This window comes from Anas acuta, chromosome 1 (genome assembly GCF_963932015.1).
Source record: "Anas acuta chromosome 1, bAnaAcu1.1, whole genome shotgun sequence".
NCBI lineage: Eukaryota > Metazoa > Chordata > Aves > Anseriformes > Anatidae > Anas > Anas acuta.
The window spans coordinates 6,392,913-6,420,424 of NC_088979.1; the positions used below are offsets into that span (position 1 = coordinate 6,392,913).

A 27,512-nucleotide genomic window follows, 5' to 3' on the forward strand; every position below is an offset into this window, starting at 1 on the left:
GTTCCCTCACCGCCTCCCGATTGGCTGGCGGGCCCCCGGCTCGCGCGGGGATTGGTCCGCCCGGAAGAACGGCCGCCTTCGGGCGGTTGGGAACGCCCTTTCTCTCCGCTGATTGGTTGATGCGCTCAAGGCCCGCGCTCGCCCCCTGAAGGGCGGCTCGCGATTGGCCGCGCTTCCCTACCCGCTTCGCTCACGGCTCCCTCGGCCCTCTCCTCCCGCCTTCCCTTTCCGCCCCTTGCTCCGATTGGGCCCCCGCGCTCGGTCCCGCCTCTTCCTCCCGGCCCTCGATGCTGATTTGCGCTCCCGGCGAGGCCCCACCCGCGCCGCGTTCTCTATTGGCTCGTGGTTGCCATAGCAACGCGGCCTACCCGCCACCACCCCTGCGGCCTAGGCCCCGGGGAGAGGCCGCGGCCTGGTGGCCCCGCAGGGCCCCGCCCCACTCCGCACCCGCCTCGTCCCCTAACGGGCAGCTTGTGGCGATGGAACCCAGGGGATTTGTGCGGCCCGGGAATTCCCTTCCCTCATCGGGAGGGAGGCAGCCACCCCTGCTCCATCCCCCGTCCGCCTGCCTTGTGCCTTTTTACCCCTAAAAAACAGGGATTTAGGTCATTGTCCCAGTCACCCCCCCAAAAAAACAGGGGTTTAGGTCCTTGTGCCAATCACACCTAAAAAACAGGCAGGGTTTAGGTCAGAAATTAGGAGACGTTTCTTCTTAGTTCAGTTGTCCCACTCAAGGCGTCAAGGAGCAGTGTTTGGGGTTTGCAAACCCAAGGTTTGGAGGTAGCAAAACCTGCTCTTTTATCATGATATTTGTCCAAAAATGATAACACTCAGTTCTTAATGTGTTTAAGGTCCAGTTCTTCCTTCTCTTCACATTACTTATTAACTGTGAGGAGCCGTCAGCAGGGCAAAGGAGGCCATGGGCAAATGCTTCGTTAACATATACTTGCAAATTAAAGTACACTTGCAAAACGGTCCTGTCACAAAATCGTTTTTAAAGGATGTCTGCAAGTGCAGCAGAAAGACAGCAAAAGTTGAGACCTGGCAGGTCTGTGGTAAAAACAGCTGATTGCCCTTTTATCTCATAAATGCACGTTTTAGTTTCTACCTCGGTGTTTGCATCCTTTTCTGAAAAATGAGACCTTCAAAATGGGAAAGAGGGAGCAGGAAACGCACTGGCGTCTTGAATCTGCCTGTTTAATTGGACATTTGTGTTTGTTCCGGTACACCTCGAAATGCTGTACGTTGCACACACCACTTCTCCTTTGCAGTGTGCCATCATATGACCAGAAAATGAAACTAAAGTTTTTGTTTCCGTCCAACTGAAGCTAGGACTGCAAGGCTTTTTCTCAGTGTAAATGTTAGCCAGCTATTTGAAGACACGCTGCCTGTGACAAGCATGTAAACTCAGTTTATTTGGCAAAAACAGTATATAGCGTTCAGCTCCTAGGGGAAAAATGTGGGGGTGAGGAAATTGAGCTCCTCCCCAAAGTACTATATTTGTAAGTTAGAAAGCTCCCTCATACTAATTACTGGAGTAAAACCAAGAAAACAAGCACAACTGCTTTGATGAGGATGTCATGTAGACCAAGGCCACCCTCAAAAGCAGATTTGCTGTTTTTAAGTCAGCAATCAACGGAGGCTGGTGTGAGGTGAAGCAGTTATCAGCCCTCCGGAGCATGCCCCTAGGATCCCTGAATTCACGCACGCCCTGCATGCCTGAGCGCATCCAGTATTTGAGCGTGTTATTAGTTTGTCTTTACTGGTTGTAGTACGCAGCCACTAGTACCTCCTTGAGGTCTACTGACTGTTAGCCCGTGAGGCCCCATGCTAACGAGTTGTGGGAACACTCCATGCTGCAAGAGATTAGTGGCACAGCTCATTAGGAGTGGTACAGAAACCCACATTGAGTCTATCGTTGGGCTGCCTAAAAGTTGTATATCACTATGGAAATTGCCATGCCAACAGTAAGGCCAGAGTGTGGATTTATCCACACCTGCAAAAGCATGCGTCATTACCTGCATTTTTGAAGCCACCTTGTAAAAGCATATCCCATCACAGCATAGCTTTGCTGAAATCGTTCAAAAATGCTTCTGGGACAAATGTGTTCCACCTCTTCCTATCCCAGTTGGCATGGATGTTGGTTAAAGTCTTTCTGTACAGATGGAGTTTTTTGCTGGTATACACTCACCAAAAAGCATTTAGAATAAACCTAGTTGTAGCACATGCACCAGCAAATGATAATTAATCTTGTGGGATAATTGTGATGGTATAGTGCTATGTCAAAAAATATATCAGGGTAAGTAGCCTTCAAGAATTTATTACATTCCCAACTATCTATAGTTGTGCTTGAAAATGCTTCTCCTTGTGGTTATGCTTGAGCTGAATTTTTCTGGGAAGTTTAATAAAATTCCTTTGAACTGTTTTAGAGCTAGACAAGTATAGAAAAAAAAATTTCTAGGCACATAGAAATGTTCTTGCTTTTATTCTAGTGAAGAAAAAAAAAAACACACGTTTTTCACATGTTTAAGAAAGAAAAACACAGATACAAAAGAAACAAACACAGTGTAGATTTTTAAAGATTGTTTTAATGAGATGTAAATTACCTCACTGTACACAGCTGAAGTCCTTTGTTCTCCAGCCGAGATTCACTTAAGGAAGCAGACAGTGTTTCTTTGTGGTTCCTCCCGAAGGGTGAAAAGTTTTACTCCCTCCTCAAGCCTCAGAAGCAGCTCTGCTGTCATGAGCATCACGCTCTTCAGTACTTCATTTGCACAGCAGTCTCGACTGGAAAGTTTGCCAGCACAGCTACAGTGGAAGAGCTCGTAAAGCCTCCTAGACAGGATCAAGTTTAGATGACTACAATATATTACTATATATTGCTTATATCAAAACAGCAACGGATGTTTTTCTTGAAAGTACATTGACAGGATTTTGCCAGCAAACGTATTGATTATTGAATGTTGTTTTAATCCTGGTGTTGCCAAGTCAGCAAAACCTTTAAATATAAACCCTGCCTCCCAGCCCTGCCAGTCCGATCACTCTTTGTCCAGGTCATGCAGGACTCATGCAGCTTCTCACACTTTTATTCACGTTCAGAGTTGTACCTTGGTGACCTCTGACCAACTAACCATAAGCTTTTTATAACTGGATTATCTCCTCTTCAGAGCTAAGCACTCCAGTTACTCTGGATGCAGAGAGTCTAGTTTTGTTTGTAAGGTCAAACGGTAGAAAACGTTGGAAATGCAGACCCTGGAAAGCATAACAAACTTTTGGCTTGCTCTTATAGTGTCTGGTGGTGGACAGGACTCCACTGGAGATGCATGGTGAAGGAACCATCTGCTAACATTGCAGTACAGGTGAAATTCTGCGTATTGGATTTTTTCTAAAGTGATCTGTATTTCACAGCCTCAAAAATGAAGTCAACATGAATATATTCAGTAACAGACAATTTGATATGTTGATAATTAGGAAAAATTCAAATACTGACTGAAAAAGATGTTTAGTATGTCTAGACCTGTACGTCTATTCTAACCTGTAGCCAAGCTTTGCAAGATAGTCCTGACAGCTTGTAATTTGTAACCTTTTAATTGTGATGGGTTTGTCTTTACAGGAGGGCAGGCAGGCTGCAAACAGCAACAGGACAAGATCAAAGGCTAACGACAGGGGAAAAACTGTTGAATCCGCATATCCCTGCCTTTGTCAATATACACTAAATGAAGTGGCATAAAAACCCAACCTCTGAGACATTTTGGACAACATTATCAAACCCAGTGCCTGGTATGCATACATAACACCTGGCATTGTGATGGATAACCACATCTTTCTTTCTGCCAACTCCAGCTAGCTGGACTACCTGTAAGAGCCTGACCAAAGCAGCTTCTATGGTAAGCAACTGCCTGAGCAGATGCTAAAGACTTTCTGAGTTCCCACAAAGGCTTGTGTAACCTTTCAAAACCCTGTGTTGTCACAGCTGGGTTGTTACCAGTACCCTAGTAGGTCTGAAATGGCATCTTCTTGGGTCTTGGGAGAATGAAGGACTCAAAACCCAGATATATTTTACTTTGGCACATCTGTGTCATCTGCAGCTACCCAGGCATGTATTTATTACTGTTCTGAGCTACCTGTGACTGCCTGGGTGACATTTTGCTGGGTGAGGTTCTGGGTTGCTACAGAAACTGTCTCTACAGATCCATTCAATCAAGCAAGGCTCTAGTGACAAGACTCGTGCTTTCAGCAGGAACATAAATAATTCACATTTTTGCTGGCCTGCTCTCCTTGCCTTCCCTGCAAGCAGACTAATGGCTCCAAGGAAAGCAGCTGTGATTAGCTGGAACACAGAGCTCAGAATTAAAGGTGTATTTACTAAGATGCATTTTCAAAATGTTTTGACTCAGAGCCTATTTTTTGTTTTTAGGAGAGGAGCAAGATGATCAACAGTTGTTTTTTTTTTTTTTTTTTTTCTGAAAGATAACGGGAGAAGCTCTTCTTTGAACCAGAACTGTCCCTATCACATCACATCACATGCTTCCAGTTACCCTTTGCTGCAGCACCACAGCCAAGGAGGCAGCTGGTTTCCTGACTGATAAAGCACAGTCACGTGCAGGCGATCAGTCCAGTGTTTCATCCACCTACCCCCCCCCCAGCTCAGCTTCTGCTCTTCTGATCTGGGAGTTCAGCTCTTCCTCCTGCAGCAACAACCTCCACTTTTGCAGCTGGTTTCAATGAATTTGGGATAGATGCCAATGAACATGGGAGAATCTGCAGCAGTGTTTGGGCAATCCAAGTTCTCATCCACCTTTTGCAATTCAGTCACCTGAGAACCTTGTGAGTAAAATTCGTGTAGTGAAATAGTATTTAGGTTGTATCTGTGTTTAATGTGACTGTAGCTAGCTTGACATCTGCTAAAATCATTGACCAACCTTTCTGTTATGTTTCAGTGCAGTCTGATAATAATCACACTCTATGGTCTATAATATGTAATCTCTATATAAAAAAAAAAAAAAGAAAAAAAAAAAGAAAAAAAGCTGTTAGATATCATTTGTCATCTTTTGTAGTCAGCTGCATCTGTTGGAGGTTGTGGGTGCTGGGGGCTGCCACCCAAATGTGCAGCCCCTCCTGCCTTCCCGTTCCTGATCACACCTGCATCTGGCTGTGGGATCTTTTTTTTTTTTTTTTTGGCATTTCTGTGCATTGCATCAGCTTTCTAAAGGTTGTGAAGTTTTTTGTTTGTTTTTGTCTGCTTGTTTGTTTGGGGGAATGTATCTGCTTTTCCTAAGTCCCCTTTGCAAAATATTTTTAACCTGCCAGCTCTGTGAAGCAAACTATACAGAGCTTGAAATGCTCTGGATTTCTCTTTCTGGTCTCCCCTCCAAACATCAGCAGCCTATGGATCCACGTCAGTGTAAAGACCTGTTCCAGCCACTGGGATCAATGCGTGTGCTATTTCTGGCACCAAAAGCAGTGGCAGGGTATGAGGAATGATAGATGCTTGCTGTGATCCATTTTATTTTCTTGATCCTTTGAGAAAAAACAACTGCCTCCCCATCTCCTTCTCATCCTGTAGTAGTGCCACTGATCATTCATGCCTGAGTGTCCGATTTTGAACTGGTCCCTACTGAGTTTCATTCTTCAAAGCATTGCTCCAAGTGTTGAGAGTATAGTGAATTCAAACCATCCTCCATGATACTCACAGTCTTTGCAGTTTTGCACTATCAGCAATTTTTGTACATGCGTTTTCTATTCCGTCATCCATACTTTTAGTGAAAACATTAAACAAACCCATAGGTAGGCTAGACCCCTGTAGCCACTTCTCTATCTTGACAAGGAATGAAGCCACGTTGTACTGACCCTGTAGGTATTTTAGCTAGATTATGTGAATGCATCATGAGACAAATATTTTACTGAAGTCCAGATATCTGATATCTATTTCTTTTTGCTTATTTATGAATCTTCTAAGTCATTCATAGAAAGAATTTTGATTGTTATTTTTACCTGATACAATTTCATGGTAGTTGCTATTCCTCTTCTTGTTATTTTCCAAATGCTCAGAAACAACCTTTTATATACTCCAAATTGAAGATGACTGGCCTTTAACTTATTACTTGCCAGGACCAAATCCATCAGATCTAACTCCTCATTGATGGTATTATAGACACTTGCCTTACATTAACCCACTGGAAAAACTGGAAGTCATTTACATAATGAACACACAGCCAGCGCAACCACGTGCTCTCCGTGAAGAGCATCTGACTAGCAGAGAAGCATCTGATCTTTGCCCAACACTTTAAAATCCCTTGGGGAAAAATAAATAAATAAATAAATATAGACCCGAAAACAAAGAGCAGTTCCTTTATTTGTGTATAGAAGGTAGAAGGAGACCCAAGAAAGACCCCTGCAGGTAGATAACTCTGTTCTGCCAGTGAATCACTGATAAATATCTTCTGAGAACAGTTATACAACAGTCTAGCACCAACCTTAAAGACATTTCAACTGCTTTGCTTACAGGAATGTTGTGTGAGAGAAAAGCCCTAATGAATTGGCCATCTTTAGTGCTTTTTTTCCTCTCCAAGTGTCTTCTTACCCAAACAAGGCTTTTGATTGTTTTGATTTTTTTTTTTCAGATAAATTTTTGTTGCCAATTTCTAATCACTTTGACGCTACTGTAAAAAAAAATTAAAAAGGATAAAGAAATTAAAATGTCTGCAGAAATTTGGAAAATATTTAAATGTATATGTATGTGTATTTTTCCTAAGTAAAAACAAAGTTTAAGATTCTCTTTAATTTAACAGAAGAACACTATCTACCAGAAAGTGCATGGTTTGGCAGTGAGATGCAAAGCAGTTTTCCCTGAAGTCAGCAGATAAGATGGGTGGTGTTTGTTCTTTGTGGCTCCTCAGATTAGAAGGAAGCTCTGTGAATTTGATGTTGCACCTCAGGGTGTTTTTCTGGGAAAAAAAGTTGTGATTCTTGGCTAAAAATCCCTACTAATTTGCCTATATGCTGGGAAGTGTCAGTTATAGGGGTCCTACTTACACTGTTCGACCAACACTAGCTTTACATTGTTGGTGTATGGAACCACAGAAACATTCAGGTTGGAAAAGACCTTCAAGATCACCAAGTCCAGCTGTCAGCCTGACCTACAAAGTCCCATCCCTAAGCTGTGTCCCTCAGGGCCACATCCACGCGTCTCTTGAAATACCTCCAGGGACAGAAACTCCATGGCTTCCCTGGGCAGCCCAACGTTTGACCACCCTCTCAGTGAAAAAATTCATCCTGAAATCCAGGCTGAACCCCCCCCCCCCCCCAGTGCAACTTGAGACCACGCACAGTGTTGCAAAAGTTTCCAGCACCTCTCCTGGGAAAATCTGCCCTCGGGATGTAGTAGATGTACTTACTCAACACAGCTATGTGCCAGCAGCATCAACACTCATGGGACCCTGAGCAGAGCCATAACAGACACACTCTCTTTTCCCACTCCTATACTGGGTGGCTTGTGCTGCTGTTCATCTCCCTACCAACAGTTCTTGTCCCTCCCTGGTTTTCAGTCTAGACAAAAAATAAAAAAGCGTGGGCTACAAAACAATTATTTCTGCAGTGATTTGAGCTTGTATGGTCATTAAGCAAAACTATTGCTAGCTCAAACGGGTAAAAGCTTCTAAGAAACCCATCTCTCCTAATCCCATCTTGGGCAGCCCTCCTTGTATAAATGAACATAAAAAAATGTGAAAACACCCATTGGGTCGGACTCTGCGGTCATTTACAGCCTGGTAGCCATGTAGAGGGTGGAGGGATGGCAGCTTTATCCGCACGTTATCTCTTGTGGTGTAGAATAGGCTCTTCCCTTATTCTTCAAACAGGATTTTCCTGTTACTGTGTGGGGGCTGGAAGGTTTAACTGCAGTCTGACTCTTCCTGCTGCTATGATTGTAATTGACTCCCAGGAATCTTCATGGATATTGAGTAAGGAGGCATAAACCTGCTAGGGAGAATAGTCTTCCTAAGGGACAGCTTTCGACATCCCAAAACAGCAAAGCAAGTAACCCCCTGCCAACCCTTTATATTAAAAAACAGTTTCTGACCTAATCCTATTTTGTATCTCATAAGAAGATTAAAAGAATTAAAGAGGAACCAAGTGACCTGTTTAGTCCATTTAATATTAAGCATATGACACATAGCTTCATCTTACAAAAGGCCAGAATGAGCAGAAGGACATCCTTACACACCTGTTATGTTGCTCTTGAGGACTTCCAAGGTGCAATGCCCTGTCCACATCCACCTCCAGAGGATCTCCAAAGCTTTGTGGTTGCATTCACATGCCACCATCCAGAGGTTTTTGGATTAAAAAAAAAAAAAAAAAAAAAAAAAAAGAACAAACTGAAAATCCTGGTTTGGCTTTAGTAGAGTAGTTATCGCAATATGCGAAGAGGAGCCACCCTGGCTGTGCTGCAAAGGTTTTGAGGAGGTTCAAAGTGCCTGGGGGGTGGGAGGGATGGGGCAGGTGAAGGCAAGGCCCAGCTTACCTGCCTGAGGGCTCCTGCACAGGGAGGTGAACCAGCACCTTGACCCCATGCACCACACCGGTGCTATACTGGCACATTGGTGCGGGACACGGAGAGGACAGGGCGTATGGCCCTGAAAGAGGGGCCTTGCAGCAGATCTGTGCCTCACAGCCTGCTCCCCAAGGCCACAAGACAAATAAAGGCACAGTGTCTGCTTCACATACTGGTGGCGCCTAAAGCCTGCGCCTCTCCAGCCAGTCCCCAGTAATGCCAAACTGAAGTGGGATCTTTTTAAGGACTCCATAGGCACTAAGAAAAGCAATTCACTCACTGACCTGAGCTGGGATGTTTAAAGAAGTACTCACAGTGTTCTTCTTCAAGACCATCATAAAAAATCCTGGGCTAATTCCCAAGTGCTTTTACAATCCATTTGACTGAGTTGCAAGCAAGGAAAATATTCCAACAGTTTATCTACGTGCTATAGAAGGAAAGGAACATAGAGCTGCCTAATATCCCTGTCTGTCTGCAGCACTGTGCTTGTTCAATAAAAGGCTTCCAGTAAGTGTTATTCAACTTGCCAATCATAAACAATCCATAATGAATTAAGGAGGTGCTCTCTTTGCATTGGGAGCATCTGGTAGGTTGGGATATACCATGAGGATCACTGGGTGGAGGTGTGCCCAGGGAGGCAAGAATCAGGTCGGGTTCCTCACCCAGTCGCAGTCAGTTCATGCCTTGAGTAAGGTTTACAGTGTTTGGGGAGTTTGGCATAGCTGTGTATATACATGTAGACAAAGGGTGAAAGGCATATATTCTGTCACTAACTATTTCAGTGCTGTGTAAGGAGACAGAAACTATCTTCATAAGAAAACCTACCCTAGATATTCTGTATATACGTATGTGTGTACTTATGTGTATACAGGAGTTGTTATAGTGCAGTGGGACTCAGCAGTAGACAGACACATCAGTATGTTGTTCAAAGAAAAGCTCTTTGGGTGTTCTGTAGCTGTTTATAATTTCTGCCAGCAGAAATACTCGCTTCTTCTTTTGCCCTTCCTCCCCCCTTGCTGCTACTGCAGAAGGAATAGGGAGGCACGTGTTCCTATTTGTTTAATCCACGCTATGTGAAACACTGCAAAAATTACACAGTGGCACATTAATAGATATAGGGGAAGCAAATATGCTGTGGTCAAGCCCTGCACCTGTTGCAAAGGGCCCCATGCAGCAAATTTTGCAAAAACCCTAGTGTTTACAAGTGCAAAAATCAGACTGATTAATGCACACCAATTCAACCCAGCACTAGGGAAGTGCTTTTTGAGTCTTTCTCCTCTGCCTTGCCCTTATAGTACTCTTTACCTCTGCACTCAGCTTATGTAAATATGAATGATCATAAGTGCAATTTGATGCTTCCAGGCCAAAGTTTAGCAATGGGTTTAAATTCAAATCACTACATTGTGCAATTTGCTCTTGCTTTATAAATGTGCAAATCAATACACTAAGCACTGGGCAGCACAACACTGTTTCCAGCTTTTAAGTAATGAATTCACATTATAATGCTGCAAGACATCTAAAGACAGGCAAGTTTATTTTGGAGGTAATAAACATATGTAATGATATTAGCACCATGGTAGAATCAGCAGATATCTGAGGTGGACTTACCTCCAGTTTCCCCTTGAAACAAATGTCCAAGAGCATAAAGCTTTTAACTCTAGAAAGTAGATTTTTATTAGAACATAAAAATACTTTTATTTTAAATAGAGAATCCTTCCAATGAGGTAGAACAGAAACACAAAGTTTCTAAATAAATCTTCAAAGGAACACAATACATAGCAATGAACAGAAATATGTAGAGGAAATGTATAGACATGAGCAGAAGAGGTACCACTTCTGCAGGTTGAAAAAGTAGGCCAAATGGCTGTGGCTGTTCTGCTTTGCAGAGGTTGGTTATTGCTCTACATAATCGCCTGCTTGGTCTTGTTTCAAACCAGCTGTGTATCCAGGTAGGTGTTCATTATAGGTGAATACATTTGGCAGTTGTGTGTCTTGTGTTGATTTATGCAGGTGAATAAAGGTGTTCAAGCACATCCACATATGCATATTTATACTTGATAACGAGCTACGTTCTGAGTACGGTGAGATGGATAACTCTGCTGGTCTTTGTTTTCGGGGATGTTGCAGCCTGCGCAGTGTGAGGGACGTAGGCAGTCGCTCTGGAGGCAGAAGCAAGAAGAGGCTCGAGATTTCACACCAGAGCTGCTGTCTGCTTTCTGAGTCCATGAGCCAGGTTGCAACATGATGAAGTAAAACAGATCTTGTGTTCCTTGTTTGGACTGCACGCAAAGGGAGAGTGCACAAACAGAGATCTCACAAAGTGCATTGCTTACCTGATTTACTTTTAATTTCACCAAACTGATTAAAACAAAAACAAAAACAAAGCAATGACCTGTATTTTATATAACATAGACTGCAATTTCAGTTATGTCAATAAATTAACAGGTCCAAATTGTCCAGTCTACAAGCAGATATGGCAGATAACCAGATTACATAAAGAAAATTATTTTTCTACCCTTATCTTAGAATTTAATGAAGGTCTAGTTTTCTTTTAACCAGAAGAACCCAGCACATATTTAGCTAATTGTTTACTGATGTGGTTAACATTTCACTGGAGGACCCTGTCATTAATGGGCATTGGAGTCTGTTGGGTATTAAGAGTATATTTTGGTCTCGGGCCAGTTAAAAGATCCGAGCAGACAATAGTTGTACCCTGGCTCAGCTCAGCAATGTACAGTTATACAAATGCCTGTGCCACATCTCGTTTAAATCTCACTGTTAATACATGGTAGCAGTTTGATGTTGCTCTTTGTCATTACTTTATGCAATAATGCAGGATCTTTACAGAGATTTAACATGCAGATGATGGTTAAATCATCTCCAACAGCAGTTTTCAAATAGCACTGGCTTTTTCACTACCAGGGATGGCTTTCCATTCTCAGCAGCTATAAAAGACAAGGCTCACCCTCCTCCTCTCTGCCTATGGCTAGGTAGCACAATAAGCGTGACATGGGGGTCCCTTCTACCAGACCAGATATGCTACAATCCACACCACATAGCTCCACCACCCAAGGTGCAGACACAGCCCTTATTCATGCAGTTCAAATTTCAAAAGTTTTTAAATTTAATTTTGTACCGAGACACTTAATGAAATTACAGCAACTGTCTCTCTGTGACACCATCACTTTATGTCAGATCAGGTGCCAGCTGTGGCAAAACTCCTTTGAACTCCAAAGCTGAGATTTGGAGTGATTCAGGAGAAATGCAGTCATGTGCCCACACCTAGCTGGAACAAAACCCATGTGCATGGTGATCCTGTAGTGCACAGATCCAGTAACAGCAATGGTAGGAACAGCCTCACACGTACACGTGCACTGCACACGCTGGCAGTGAGACATGCTTTCACTGCAACAAAGCTGAAAATAAGACATTCAAGCAGCTGTTTAAGTTATTCCTCCCTCTCTCCTTAAAGCCACTCTTGGATTTTACCAGGCCAGGTGTTCTTCCACCAGTCTGAAAGGCAGAGTGTATAAAGGTCTTGGTTGAGAAAACTTACCACTGGCTTTTGGCTGAGATTGCAAATGCAAGACCACCATCAGCATCCATTTGGCTTTATAAAAATATTTAACATTTACTCGCTACAGCCTTTCCTCACACCCCTTCTTTTCAATTGCTGCTGTGTTCTCAGCATTTTAAAAGCACTCTGGATTTTTACTGTGAAGGAACAGAAGAAGTTACAAGAGCTCATAGCTCATCTGGTTAGCTTTTGGCCTAAAAAACACACGGCTGTTTGGCATTTTAGAAGAGGACATTCCACTCATAGCTCAACAATTCAAGTTTTCTTCTCCTAGTTATCAACTTTTTTAAAAGCCCCCTACATATTCCTCTTTGTGTGTGAGTGACTATTCAGCCTTGTACAGACATAGAACACTATTAATTTTGGTTGGGGTGTTTCAGGGGCAACTGAGGAGAAGATTGCAGCTTCACTGCCACCTGAAGTCAGCTCTTGGGCTCTTGGGCACTTGTCTTCAGTTAAATTTCTGAGAAATACCAGCGCTCTGCACACTGCTTAGCATCTCTACTGCTTTAAGTTTCATCTTTGTGTGTTAAGAACTGGGATTTTTCATCCACTCAGCTTTTGCACTGCTGATTTCTCCTGGAAGACAGACTCGTCTGTCCCAAGTCACCCCTGGCCGGTAAGCAGAAGGGTAATGAGTGGTATTTTTGTCTGCTGTTGTACAAGTATGTCCTCCCTCCCTTCAGCTTAGAGTCTGCAGCATGTGTTGATTCAGTAGAAAAACAAACCCTGTAATAACTGCTGAGACTTCTAATCATCACAGTCCCACCTGACTGTAATGCTTGTTTTAGTTCAGCTGAATAGAATGACCGGTGTTTAAATAGCATGTGAGTAGGTATTTTCACTGTAGTAAGATCTCTTTCCCTTGGCTTTTCACAAGATAAAACATCCTAGCATTGCTGCAAGGCAGGGGCGAGACATCTGCATGAAAGAGTAAAGCTTGTTTTGAAGATAAGAAGTTGCATTTTGAAACAGAAGTAGCTCCTCCTCCGAGCCTGTGTTCTCTTCAAACATGTCACAATTTCCCTATTGCTAACGTCCGTCCTGCCAATTCCTTCCTTGTTGATTTTGGCAGAGAGTTCATCCGAGTCAAGTAAGTGGTGACAAATTCCTGCTCTAAGAAAGTAAGATCCCACTGGGAGAGCTGAACATAGCCATTAAAATGTTCCACGAGGAGAAACAACATGTCACATGCATGTTTCCCTTGCCAAAGATTTTGAAAAATTCTATGTCTTGACAAAGCAATTGCAAATTGTGGGGATCCAGAGGCACTGCCTTTCAAATCTGGAAAATTGCTGGCTCTTTTACCTCATTCTGTCATTTTGGTTGTTCCATCTTCTTTCCTCTTTCTCTGGGGGAAAATATCCGAAAAAGACTTGGTTGTAGGAAGGTGTGATGACTTTACAGTGGCACAGCTCATACGGGAATTTGCTCTGAAGCAGCTGAACCCAGTGATAGGCAAGACCAATAAGTTGCTTGTGACACCGGGCAAGAGATGAGCAGGAATGTCTTGGTGGCAGGAAGGAATCAACAACAAACCTCTGCGGTCTCCAGCTTTTTGTCAGCACACTCATCAGACAGCACGGCCACTGTGAATGTTTTCAGACAAAGCTAAACTAAACTAAGCTCTGAATGAGAAATGGGAGCTACCATCACGCTTTATTCAAACTTGCACTATAATCTGTAGACAAGGGATACAATTCCCAACTGCGCTAGCCTGATGAAAGGATTTACGTTCGGTTTTCACACACCTACTCCACTGAAGGAGTAGGGGTCAGATAGGGTCAGATCTGACCCACTGAAGGGTCAGATAGCACACTGCTGAGATTTCAGTGGCATTAGGGACTTGCTCCAAACGTCAGAAATACAGTCTGGTGGAGCATTGCATAGCCACATTCTAGCTAAAGCCAGAACTTGGGCCCCTGGGCTCATTACACTGTAGGAAGAGAATTAGGTGCCTTGGCATGCCATGCAAAGCAATCTGTTGGGCAAGAAGCCACTTCAAGTCGATATGCAAAATGGGAAGTTGCCCATATTATGTTGGAAAAGATGAGGACAGGAGTGGTTGCTGCCATGACATGCTTAAGGCATAGAGTTAGGACATACAAACAAATCAGTGCAAGTCCTAGAAAATCAGAGCCGTTTGTGTAGACGGCTGAAAAGATCTTCATAAGGGACCATGATCTGTAAGGTGATGGACAAATTCATAGACAAATAGAATTTTGGATGACAGGGTTTTGTTACTAGAAAAACAAACAAACAAACAAAAAAACTATTTTAGTAGATGGAACCCAAACCATTCTAGGAGTTGAACTAGATTGTAAGAGTAAGGGATATAATTTCAGAATGGAATGAATTCTTGATGTGAGTCTTGATAACAGTAGATCTGAAACAGAGATCTAGGGCATACTTTCTTTACAGCTTGGCTTTGTTTAAACAAAGCAAGAAACATTCTCATCAAGATGAGACTAGACCTTGACCTTCCTGTACTTATCTATCTGTATACATGGATTGGTCATCACAGGGAAAAATAAAAGCAAATCAGAGCCTCCTCTGTGGAAAAGATAAGGACTATAATACTGACATAATTTAACCTTGCTTTAGGGAATCAAAAAATAGAGCTTGCAGTGAATGCAGGTAATTAATCCCCCAAGTCAAAGCTCAATAATTTCATCAAAACTACACAGACTGCTCATTGTTTTGTATTTTATTGTAATTCAAATCAACAGTGATGTAACTCAAAATTTTTTCCCTAAGAAAGGGTAATAATTCATCCAGAAGTGATACCACTGGAACTAGTTCAAGTGAAAACTGCTGTGCGTTATCATCAACCCAAACAGTAGGAGACATAGCAAACAAGAACAACCCTGTACAGGGAAAGCTAAAGGGTTAGAGATGACTCAGTATTTTACTGCATCACTGCAAACAGGAAGAAGATATTTTATAAATCATGGGTCATTTTCATAGCCTGAAAGCCCATGTGTATACTAACAGGTCATTACGGCAAGGAATCACACAGCAGGTTTTCCATATTATTAACTCAAAACAGAGCTCAAGTGCTGATCACACTTAAAACCATGCAGATAGCTCTATACAGTCTTGTGTAGACTGGAAACTGTTCTGGAAGAGCCACAGTATATGCTGATGCCATGAATATGTCCCCATACCTGTAATAACCTTGTCTTATCTTCCCAACCGTGTTCCTCTAATCCTTTAGTCATTCTTGTGGTGTTTCTCTGCCTTCAAATAAATCACACTTCTTGTGCTGTGGACACAGTTTTGGAAACTGGTTCAAAAGGGTTTATTCCTGCAGAAGAGGAGGATGTAAATCCTACTCGTGTTTTTGATATTGCCTATATTTTGTGGAAAGGGTAGACAGAAATTATCTGCTCTTTGTAGCCATTTATGGCAAATGCCATGGAAATCTTGGATTGGACCATGGAAGTCTTTTGCTTGAGTTGGTCACTAGTTTGCTCTGTTTCTGCAAACTGATAGGAGTTTTGAAAATTTCAGTTTTGAAAATACAGGTCCTGAGTAGTAAATGACTGTCCTGAAATCAAGGACAGGAATTTTTGATTTTTTTTCAAACACTTTTTTTCAGTTTTTGTTAAAAACAATTATTGTGTAGGAGAGTTCCCAACAGAACATGTAATACAGAATCACTATATATTAGAACACGATACATTTTCCATCATCGCTTACAGTGACTGTTTTTATGTAGTGCTTCCTAACAGATCTCCAGCCAACAACACCCTAACCTACCTACACACATGCAATTGCTCCCATGTGGAATTCTTCTGATTTTAGAAAAGCTATTGGCTACCTACTAATTATATAAGTAACTGTTATACCTTATGCCATCAGCTGTGAAATCAGATCCCATAAAATCTGATAAGTACCTACAGACCTTTAGAGATGAAGCAGGTATTACCCAATATTAGTAACATAAGCGGTAGACATGATGGGTTAGATTTACCTAAGCTACGTGTGTAGGTTAGAAGTCTACCTATGAACTGCTCTAGCCTCTGCTCCCTCTGTAGTTCCTCTGTTGGAGGAACAGACATCTCCAGAGACAAATTAGTCTCTCTGTAACACAAGCAATGAGAATTGAGCCCATTCCTGCATAATAGTTACTCACATAATTAACTGTCTAGTCATTAACTGTCAAAAATAGGGGACTACACATGAGAATAATTATATATGCACAAATAATGTTTGGGATCAGGCTCTGGCTAGCCTGTGTTCTGCAAACTTAGATTCCCAAATCAAGAAAAGAGGGATTGGATGGATAACCCTTGTGATGTACACTGTCCCCTCCATGGATTGTAAGCAAGGTCTAGGCAAGGGCTGGGCATCTGTTGCATGCCTGAATTCTGGTGAGATGAATCTGTTTCACTCTACACACAAACCCAGTAAGTGTTTTAGTTTCAATCCATAATAAATGCTAGAACACTTACAACGTATTCAGTTATTTCTTCCATGTATTTTGGTCCTGGACTGAAAGTTACTAATCAATGGTAACAACATCTCAAATCTCTCTTCCTATATTATGATATTTGGCTATTCTTGTCTGGAAGAACATCTATGAACACGAGCCAGCAGCATGCCCAGGTGACCAAGAAGACCAATGGCATTCTGGCCTGGATTAGAACTAGTGTGGCCAACAGGACTAGGGAAGTGATCGTCCCCTTGCATGCTGCCCTGGTGAGACTGCACCTTGAATTTCGTGCTCAGTTTTGGGCCTGCCCTGCAAGGATGTGGAACAGATTGAGCATGTGCAGAAAGAGCAATGTAACTGGTGAAGGGACTGGAAAATAAGACTTATGAGGAGCAGCTGGGGGAATTTGGGCTGCTTAGTTAGATGTCAAGCGATAGGATGCAACTGGAAGTTCTCAACGGGAGGCTTAGTTTGGACATTAGCGAGGATTTCTTCACAGAGACCGTGTGAATACCCAACCCTGGAGGTATTTAGGAAATGTGTGGATGTGGCACTAAGGGATGTGGTTTAGTAATGGGACTTGGTGATCTTGAAGGTCTTTTCCAACTTAGATGATTCTATGATAACAACGGAAAGATTCCATATTCAGGCTGCTGCACCTGGAACAGGGCAATCCTGGCCCAGAGTACAGACTGGGAGAAAAAATCACTGAGAGCAGCCCTGCAGAGAAGGACTTGGGGTTCTGGTGGACAGAAAGCTTGACATGAGCTGGCAGTGCATGCTTGCAGCCCAGAAGGCCAACTGTGTTCTGGGCTGCACCAACAGAGGAGCAGCCAGCAGGTGGAGGGAGGTGATTGTCCCCCTCTGCTCTGCCCTTGTGAGGCCCCACCTGGAGTAATGCATCCAGGTCTGGGGCCTCCAGCACAAGAATGTGGGGCTGTCAGAGCAGGTCCAGAGGAGGGCCACAAGGATGATCAAGGGGCTGGAACACCTCTCCTGTGAAGGAAGGCTGAGAGAGCTGGGGTTGTTCAACCTGGAGAAGAGAAGGCTCCAGGGAGATCTCATTGCAGCCTTTCAGTACTTATGGGGGGCTTAAAAAAAAAAAAAAAAAAAAAGATGGAGTGACTCTTTGCTCACACAGATAACGATAGGACAAGGGGGATAACTTTAAACTAAAAGAGGGGAGATTTAGATTTGAGAGTAGGAGGAAATTCTTCACTCAGAGGGTGGTGAGGCCCTGGCACAGGCTGCCCAGAGAGGTTGTGGAGATGCCCCATCCCCGGAGATGTTCAAGGCGAGGTTGGACATGGCCTGGGGCAATCTGATCTCGTGGGTGGCATCTCTGCCCAGGGCAGGGGGTTTGGAACTACGTGATCTTTTATGTCCCTTCCAGCCCAAGCCATTCTGTGATTCTGGAAAAGCAAACACTAAAGCACTAAAGCAATGCCTGAACACTCTTAGAGCTCCCCTCTGCTGGAGGCCCACCAGTACAACAGCCCAGCAGCTAGAGTAGCCTCTCCAACTTCAAAACACCTCTGACTTGCATTTTGCAGCACCATGTAGTATTTGAAGGCTTCAGATGTGTGACCTGAGTGAGAGGTGGAGGGACCAAGCCTGTCTCCCTGCCCATTAGTGTTATGGGTGCCATGGTTCTGTGATGGGGGAACCGTGCCGTTCCCTCCCATTGCAGCTGCATCCAGCCCTTGCTCTAATTGATTACTACACATAACATGCAGGGCTTCTCTAGCTATTATTTTGCTCAAACATTCACTAGAAAGTAGAAATAGGTCAGAAGTTTCTCCCCTCCCCTCACCTAACACTTCCTCTGAAGGACCCTTTGAAAAAGGTTAGGCCCATCTTCATGTTGCAAGCTCATCAAGTCTCTACAAAGGTATTTCTTTGGTTTTGTCCACATTCATGTCCCCTCTGTTACAAACTATATATGGAAGAGCAGATTTCTTCAGTCACCCATGAAAAAAAAGTCTTCTGGTGGCATGCCAAGACACATTCAAGCCCTCCTGTACCTAAGGACTGCATGTGCTAAAAGGGTCATATTCGTTAGAAGAGCTGTTTTCAAACAGTAAAAGAAGTGAGCTTCAGGAAGGGGGACACAGACCTAGGAACAGACAGGGACAGAAGCACCATGCCTGTTCAGACAGAGACGGGAGCAGCTTGTGAGAGTGGTGCCCCCTCACCATAGGGTGCTGCTGTCCCACCATCCAGGGCAGGAGAAAACAGGACAGAGGGCAGCAGCTGCTCACAACCTCATGCACCAGCTCTGGAGCCAGTCAGGGAATCCTAAAAGAAAAGGGAAAGATTTATTTTTCCCCTCCTTTCTTCTAATGACGGGATGTAATAGCTGGAATTCTGTAGCCACCAGTATTACCAGTATCAGGGTGTAACCTACAGAGTGAATACAGAGTGCATGGTGCTGCATATGGCAGGGAGAACAAAGTTTGGATAACCTGGGTGTTACTTAGAAATTAAGTGGTGACAAATCAAAAAACCATTCATGGTTGGTGGGCACGAGCAAAATAACATCTTGTATTTATATCACTGCCTGACTGCTGAGCAGTAATTTTGGGGAAGCCCGGGGTAGCCATCCCACTGTGCCCCAAAGGTACACATTACCTGGAAGCTGTGCAGATAAAGAACTGGAAAAGATAGAAAATTCAGCTGCATAATGGCTTTGGGAGGAATAAGACTGGCAAATTGACTGTACCTAAGAGGAAAATCCACCCATACCAGAGTGTGACTGAGTGCTACAGGAAGGCAGGCATATTCCAAGCCAGGACCTTGCCTGTCATGACTTGTACCTAAATTTACCTTCAGATAATGAAAAACTGACTGTAGCAAAAGGTTGAGATAACTGAGATAGTGTAAAACCCATGTAAAAGAGACCATGATGCCACTCAGAATGAATGGCAGCAACGTTATCCATTCTGGAGAGCTGCACTGCTGAAGTGTTGACAGGAACTTGTGAGAGACCCCACACGTACCGACTTCTGTGGCCAAGCATGTCACATGCCTTGATATTCCTGACAAGGTTAACCCACAGCCAAAGAACCTGCTGAAGGATGAGAGCTGGAAAGAGAGAAATAATTAGAAATTTTAACAAAACAAGAAAATTTGCACAAGCCATACTTACCTGGGACCAGACTGTCACCTTTGACTTGTTCTCAACAGGAACAGCTGCTCCATCCCAGGATCCCGTTGGCAACACACTTCTCTATTTTTCCTTGATTCCCCTGGCTTATTGATTTATATACGTATAAACTGCAGTCTTATATACCTATAAATATGGGTGATACATATTATACAAATATATACACATATATTATGTCCACATTTATGAATATTTACAATATGATACATTGGTTTATAAATATGTGAGTAATATTTATAAATTAAGAGTAAACAAAATAATTCATTTTCATTGGTTCAGGGTACCCACTAAATCAACTCCCTTTCCTTACCTGCTTGTTTCCAGCGGGAAGCATTAGGCCAGTAGTTGCTCCACTCACAAAACCAAGAGGCAAGAGGAGCTTTCAGCAGGCAGGAATTTGCAGGGAGGTCAATGGACTTCACTGCCACAGACTCATAAAGCACCGATGTCCTTCATCTCACATGAGATGCAGTACCCACTTGGCTGTGCAACACCCTCCGGCCAATTCACATGAGGACTGCATCTGCCTCTACCTATTTGTTTTTCCAGAAAGTTTAACAGCAGCAATAATCTCTTTAGGGATGCAATTACTATTATAGCTGACATTGACTAAAGCAGAACCATAACAGTAAAACCACTGCACATTTCATTCTGAAATGGCTGCCACTGCGTCATCCTCACCAGGCTCACTTTGAGAGACAGGCTCACCAGAGGATAAGATTCACCATTACCAGAGTGGAGGCAGTAAATCGTATTTACATAGTAAAGACGTCCACTGTAATGAAACTGATTCACTTTTATCAGGACCACTGGAAAATATTGACATGAAAAACATCTATCACGTGAATCATTTCAGTACTTAATTCTTTGTGTAGATCTACTCTGTCATTAAATATAAGAGGTGTATTTGGCTAGGTGTGCAGGGGCGACAGAACTCCTTAACCGTGAGAGATACTTACATTATAAGGTAAGAAGTTAGTACTCTCCGTAGCAGTTATAAAAGGCAACACTTTGGGAAAACTCCTCCACATCTCTAAATCTCTTCTCCCCCTACACTTACAGGCATCGGGGTTTCTCAAGCTGCCACTCCCTAGTCAGAAGGCTACATGCAGCAAACATTTGGCTGCGTCCTGTATCAGGGACCTAAAGCAGAAAAAACACAGTTAACAATAGCAATCATACACAAGGGACACGGTGCTGCTCCTCCCCCACAAAATGAACTGCATCTTTAGGTACATGGTTTAATGAGATAGAAGCTTCAGCAACCAGCCCAAAGGCCAACTTCTGCTGTGCACCTGATCGCTGATTTTTACTGCCGTGTTTGAAATGCTCTCAACCACCTCACTGACCTGATCCAGGTTTAAAAAAGAGCCACAGAACTACAAACCCCTCCTGCTTCCACTCCAGGCCAAAGAAAAGCACACAGGGCAGGGCACATAACATCCTGACTAATCTCTGTGCCGCTACAGATGGCAGCGTTGGCATGCCAGGGAACCGTGTACTGTGGAACAGGAGTGCAAGGGGCAAAAGATAACAGCAAGCACCTTAAATGAGCCGTGCCACCAAGCCCACATCACACAGCTACATTTTCTGAGAATGCAAAGCTCGGGTTGTGGACCTTCTGGGAATGCATGCCCCAAAAGGCTCTGCTGGATACAAAGCCACCCTGGTACAGATGAACCCAGAACCTGAGCAGTTAGGACACTTGAGAGCCCGAGGTCTTGTGTAAATAGAAGAGCAATGCTCAGAAGATTCTGGGCTGTGCAACTCAGCAGGTATAATGCAATCACCCCCAACATTACCCCTTTTTAAGGGTCTGCAAGAGCAGCATAACATTATTTTGTCATAAAGCAGTGCAACAGAAAACCAAAGGCTGTAAAAGACTAGCCACTGGATTCATCCTAAGGAAGCAGGCTTGTATAAACCTGACCTACGTGGGCTGGGGCCAAGATGTAAAGGTTAGCTTCTTACCAGCAGTCCACTAAATTATATCCTTCGGACACTGCATGTAACTTGGCAGAATGGAGCAAGTGAAACCATGCAAATGGAAACTTGGCCAGGAACCTAGGTACTTACTGTTGTTCCCCGTTTTCCATGAAAAGGTATTTGCAGAGAAATGGCAAAAACAAACAAAAAATAATCAGGTACATGATAGAGCGAGAACACACAGAAAAAGTTCAGAAAAACACCAGTCACCAGAGTCCAAGGCAAGGGGAGTAAAACCAGGGAATTCCAGCACAGGAGACACTATCAAATGGCACCATCCCTGCAGCTGGGTGCTTTTTCACACTGCAGTGTTACATACCGACATGGAAACGGCTTGTGCATGTTAAGGAATGCTCCAATGATACTGCTGCACAGTACTCACACTGGAAAGACTTGTATTTTAAACTGAATTGTGTAGAAAGCAAGGAGTAATTTTGTGCCATTGCACCTAAGTAGCCAGAGAAGTGGGAACACACGCATAACCTGGGACTCCAGCAATTTAGTTGCAGGACTTTCTTAGAAAATAAATGGTGTGTGATTTAACAAAAAAGCAGCTGTGACATTTTTACCTATGGTTATAGTTTTCACAGTCTCCCTATGTCCAACGTGCTTTTTCACGTAAACCACAAAACAAAACAAAAAACTATACACAACCAGGGATGAGGAACCGTGCTGGACAATGGCCATAACCGGTGGGTCACATTACCCTAATCACAGCATTTATATTTTCCTAAAATGTACTTTCCCAAAGAGATATTTTTAGTCAGCTTTTAAATTTGGTGTCACCCATCAGAAAAAAAAATCCCTGCCTAACCCCCTCATACCTCCCCTCCCTTTTATTTTTTTTTAAATAACTGAAAACTAGTACCATGCTTAAGGATTTGCCAGCTCATGGAGTACTGCTCTGGCATGGACAGGCACACTGGCACCTGAGTGAGCCAGTATCATTTACAAACCCAGGTTTACCACTACACAACAAAAATAGACCTTCCCAGGATTACTGGCATGAGAGCAGGGTCTGTACTCAGTGTAACCTCAGCATGATACTCTGCGTGCTTTATGCAACACAGTATGAAATCAAGTGTTGTGCCAATGAGCACAGTGCGCACACAGAGCACATCTGAACCAGTGCAGCCCCAGTGTTAACTTTCTCGTTCCACGTGGAATTGCTGAGGTGTGCTTGTTGGGTACATGACAGCTAGATCACAGCCAGCCAAAGGCTTTATGTTCAGCCCTGGACCCCCAAGTGATCTGTGTGCCAGTCTCTTGCAACATGTGGGTGGGGAAAGCTTACCTTCAGTGCACCGCTCCAATAGCTCTGCAGGACTCAAGGGGACCAAAAAGTACTCTTATTTTTAAATCAATAAGTATTCTCTCACTTGACCGAGACTAAAACTACTTGGGTGGCCCTGGACTGTGCAACTGCATTTAAGTTCTTAAGAGAAATGGGAATGTAGTCTGGCAGTAACTCTGTGGTCTTCAAAGGACACCTTAAGTCACATCACCTGAAGAGAAATGCCTGCACTTAGCTGAGAAGCAGCATGCTTAACTTGTGTTTCCCTTGTTTACCAAGTTCTCCTGGTTGTTAGTGTGCCCTCCCAAGGGGGATTTTCCCACAACTGGAATCTCCTGTACTTAGGACTGCCTGCAGTTTTTCAAAGGCAGCGCTCTGCCTAGAATGAAATAAGTCCCCTATCCTAATCCTCCTGTCCAGTGTCAACAGTAGGAGTAAGTTTCCTCTTCAGTACTGCGGATGAGTCCTCATTTACGTTCACAGGAGTTAAAAGTTCTGGAGAAACCTGAGGTCTTCTCTCTACTAAAACCAGTTCCTATGAATCCAGGACTTGCAGTACTGTGCAAACCCCCTTCTGTTGTGTAACTGCTATTGAACTGCTGCCACGTTTCAGTTGGAGAACATGCTTAGGACACCTGAAGAGGTTCTCAACTGCTCTCAAAGCACTCTTCTTGCACTGAAAAATAAAAAAAAGTTAATGCAGGAATTCTAGGGTCTCCTGGATATTTAACTGTGTCCCCATAATTTATGAACACTTGAGGTACAGAATCCTTCTGCTCTTACCTGTGCCTTTTCAAGTTCTGTTTAAGAACAAAGTAGAATAAATAATGTATTTAAGATTATTTTCCTGAGTTACCATTAAGATTCTTGAGAACAGTAACACCATATAGTTTTTACCTGCTATGCCCAGCTCAATCCACTCTCTCACCCTGCAGCTGTAAACTCTTCAGGATGCAGCTCTGTTGGAGATCATTACAAACAAGAAAGCTCACAGCAACTGCTTAAACCCCAAAATCAGAGCAGTAATTTGAAAGTCTTTACCCCCCTTTCCTCATAAGCTCTAAAGCAAGTAATCTGGCTGTGACTCTTCAGCTTAACCCCTTTCCCCATGGGAACTGTGGACAACTAAGTTTTGTAGCTGGGATAGTAAGAGAATTGATTTTTTTTTTTTTTAAGTGCCAAGACTAGTACAGATTTTATCAGTTACCTTTAGAAACCATCCTCCACTTCCTGTTTGAGTGCACATGAAAATGTTTCCACCCAGCAGGTTTGATGGCTGAAGTTATATAGGACCAACTTCACGCTTCATCTTGTAGACCTGTGTATTTCTCATACAGACTGTAGACCCGTTTTTGCATACTATCCAGGGAAGGTTGAATTTATAGCATGCAAATCCTTTAGGTTTTAAGGAAGAGAAAGAACCTTTCAGAATGAAAGCTGAGATAGGAAGTTTCCATGTATGAAAATGCATTAATTTCTTCTTTAAGAAAAACAGCGAACAGGCATCACACATTCCTACTTATCCTTCTATGTCTTCTTTACCCATCTTCTGGGACTTCCAACTGCTTCTCCCTATTTCAGGGCACTGAGTAGTTGCTTACCTGAGTTTACTGTGACCAAAATCATTTTTCTAACATGGGAGTTGTAGCTCCTATCGTGTAGAATTTTGACAAAATAACTGAAGTATAAACAACCATGGCAGCTTAGCAGGCTCGGCACCTTTCAGAGACTTGAACAAGCTTTCATAAACTATTAAACCAGAGTATACCCATGCATTCTAGAAATGGCAAAGGCAGGCATTTGATTCTATTGTCACCTTAAGTCTTCTGGTGTGAAACACTGTGACAACAGCGACAACACTTATTTCCACAGCGTGGCTATAAGGGTTATAAGCTTGTTGCAGATCTTGCAATTAGGACCTGTTGAGTCAGAAGGTAAGCAGACACGATCATTTTCAAACAAACACTGTACAAAAAGTATCTAAATTTGAGACAACAAAGGTTTTACGATTAAAAACTCTTGCAAGTTGTGATCAGTAAAATTCATGGTGACAAATATTAGACCACCCCAGAATCATGAAAGTAAACCATACAACACAGGAGTATTTTACTTGTCTGCTGCATCATGTATTCATCTGGGTACTTTCTTACATTAATTCTTTATTTCTACATTTCAATCTCCTAAAGCAACTCTTAGCTGAGACATCTGCAGCACCTTCAGATAACGAAGAATAGTAAAATAGTGAAGTAATTTTACTTGTAAAGCAGGATGCATCCTTGCTTTCTGCCCTGAGCAGCAGCATTGGATCAGAGAGGAAGGACAGAAAGAGAAGGGCCAATGCCAGTGGAATTGTTTCTAAACCAGTTTAAAAGTATATATTTGAACCTTGGATGAGGATTTCACATCCATGTTTTCTGCCGGTTATAGAGAAGACATTGCAATACTTACCATTATTATTTGGCATCAGCTACACAGATATAAGCACAGGTTTGAAGTTTAAAGAGAGCAACTGTTGTAACATATCATCATGCCACTGCCTTTTTTTTTCCATGGCACAACTGCCACAGCGGCACAGAGAAAGAAGACAAAGGCGGGGATGCCTGTAATTCAGGATTCTTCAGATGTTTACAACTACTACTGAAAGTTATAGCGCCAACAGAGCATTATATTCTCCTTTCCTTCAGTGATGAAGATGGCAAAAGGGATAAACTGGGGTAGGGAGAACTATGTAAGGCGCACCTCCAAAGACACCTGGTCTTTTGCAAGAGGATGGGAAAAGCTAGGAATTAGTTCAGATTCTTTAACTAGATGGATCTGGATTTAAAGAGATGGAAGAATGGCACGCATTGCTGTAGTATCAACAAATCCTGAAAGACTCCAACATTTAGGTTTAATGATGTGGTTAGGAATTATATCTCATGACACCCTTCCTCCACCATCTGGATGTACCCTTAGGCAAACAACTTCCATACCTGCATAGTTACTGTGAGGTATTACCCTGAGCAAACGCATTGTACTTACCTCCAGGAGGGGCCAAAGTATTTTAGAAATAAAACCTTTTAAATCCTTTTTCCTGACCTACACCATTATTCGACTTAGGCTCACTCTTGCAGGGAGCCTACAAAACTCTTCAACTCCTTTCAATGGAGTGTCCTCTTGAAGTAATAAAGAACTTTATTTCACAGGAATGAGCTGTAATTAAAAACCATATAATTTCACAAACCATACAATACATCATTGCCTTTCCTCCCAGTTTAGAGAAAAAATCATTTCAGCAATAACAAGAGAACTCCAGTCCCCTTACCAGAGATGAGCTTCTCATTTGATAAATGGCTAATTTTCTATTCTCTCACAAAGAACAGCACAAGCAGAGCTTATTGTCAGTACAGGAAATTCTACAGCCATTAAAAAAAATCTAGCTGGCATCCTCCAAGCCAGGCAGCGAGTATGCTGAACCCAAGACAGCACCTGGAACCGGTCAGCTCCTTAAGCCCTGATAAGAAGACAGGGAAACACATTAACTGGGCTACTTCCAGGCCACACAGAGAGGCCTTAACACCACCTTACCCATTCCGTGCGTACGGCAGTGAGGAGAGCTGCCCTTGGGAGGCGGCACAGCTCCTCCTGCTGGGCACACTCTGCCACTTATTTCCGCCCCCCGAACCGCCAGCACGGCCACAACCAGCCCGACCCCTGCAAGAGCCCAGCGGCGGCGGCAGCTCAGGGCACCGCCAGCTGCGTGACAAGGCCGCGTCCCCTGCAACCACCCCGAGGCTCCTCAAACCACCCCCTGCGCTTCGCCCCACGCCAGGTGCCGTGACTCCTGCACCACAGCCCAGCACTCAGCCCTTATCCCAGAGCCACGCCGCCTTCCTGCACAACCCCAGGCGGCCTCCACCACCACCCCCCCAAAACACCTCCCAACCCCCCCCCCCCCCAAAATGCCCCAACCCCACCTCACCTCACCGAGCTGCCTCCAGCTCCCAGGCTCCCCCCTCACACCCACCTCAGCGGGCGTCGCTCCTCAGGGCCCCGCCGCGGAGGGCTCGCGGAGCCTCCCCCTGCTCAGAAGGCACCCAGCGCCCCCCCTCCGCCCCCCTTTCCGACATCTTAGCCCGGCTCCCCTCCCGCACCGCCACCACCCTCACGCCACCAACATGGCGCCCGCCACCGCCCCCCTCCTCCTCCTCCATGCGGCTGCGCGGCGCGGGGCCTGCCGGGAAAGCGAGTCCGCCTTCACCCCCTCCCTATAGGAGGGAATAGCGAGGGTGACTACAACTCCCAGAAGCCTGCGCTGCGGGCCGGCTTCGGCCAATGGGGGAGAGGGGTGATGTCATCGCCCGGGCATTGTGCTCCGCTGGCACCGCCTCCCCCTGCCGGGAGGGGAGGGGGGGGCCCGAGGGGGGGGGCTCCGCTCCTGCAGCCCCGGCACCGGGGGCGGCCTCGCACCGAGCCCCTCGGGGGGGTTCCCTCGCGCCCAGCCCCTCGGGGGGGTCCTCC

At 44.0% G+C, this 27,512-nt stretch overlaps 2 long non-coding RNA genes across 2 annotated transcripts; one reads left to right on the plus strand and one right to left on the minus strand.

The window, feature by feature from the left end:
* The first annotated feature begins 147 nt into the window (after positions 1–147).
* On the plus strand, positions 148–4,369 carry LOC137844317 (uncharacterized). The gene is made up of 2 exons (XR_011089882.1): positions 148–3,359; positions 3,614–4,369. It is a non-coding gene; the product is annotated as an uncharacterized lncRNA (long non-coding RNA).
* A 10,448-nt stretch (positions 4,370–14,817) lies between these two features.
* Positions 14,818–27,511, minus strand: LOC137844272 (uncharacterized). Its single transcript, XR_011089863.1, has 2 exons — positions 27,019–27,511; positions 14,818–26,505 (listed from the first exon to the last, which is right to left on the minus strand). It is a non-coding gene; the product is annotated as an uncharacterized lncRNA (long non-coding RNA).
* Between the last annotated feature and the right edge of the window lies 1 nt (position 27,512).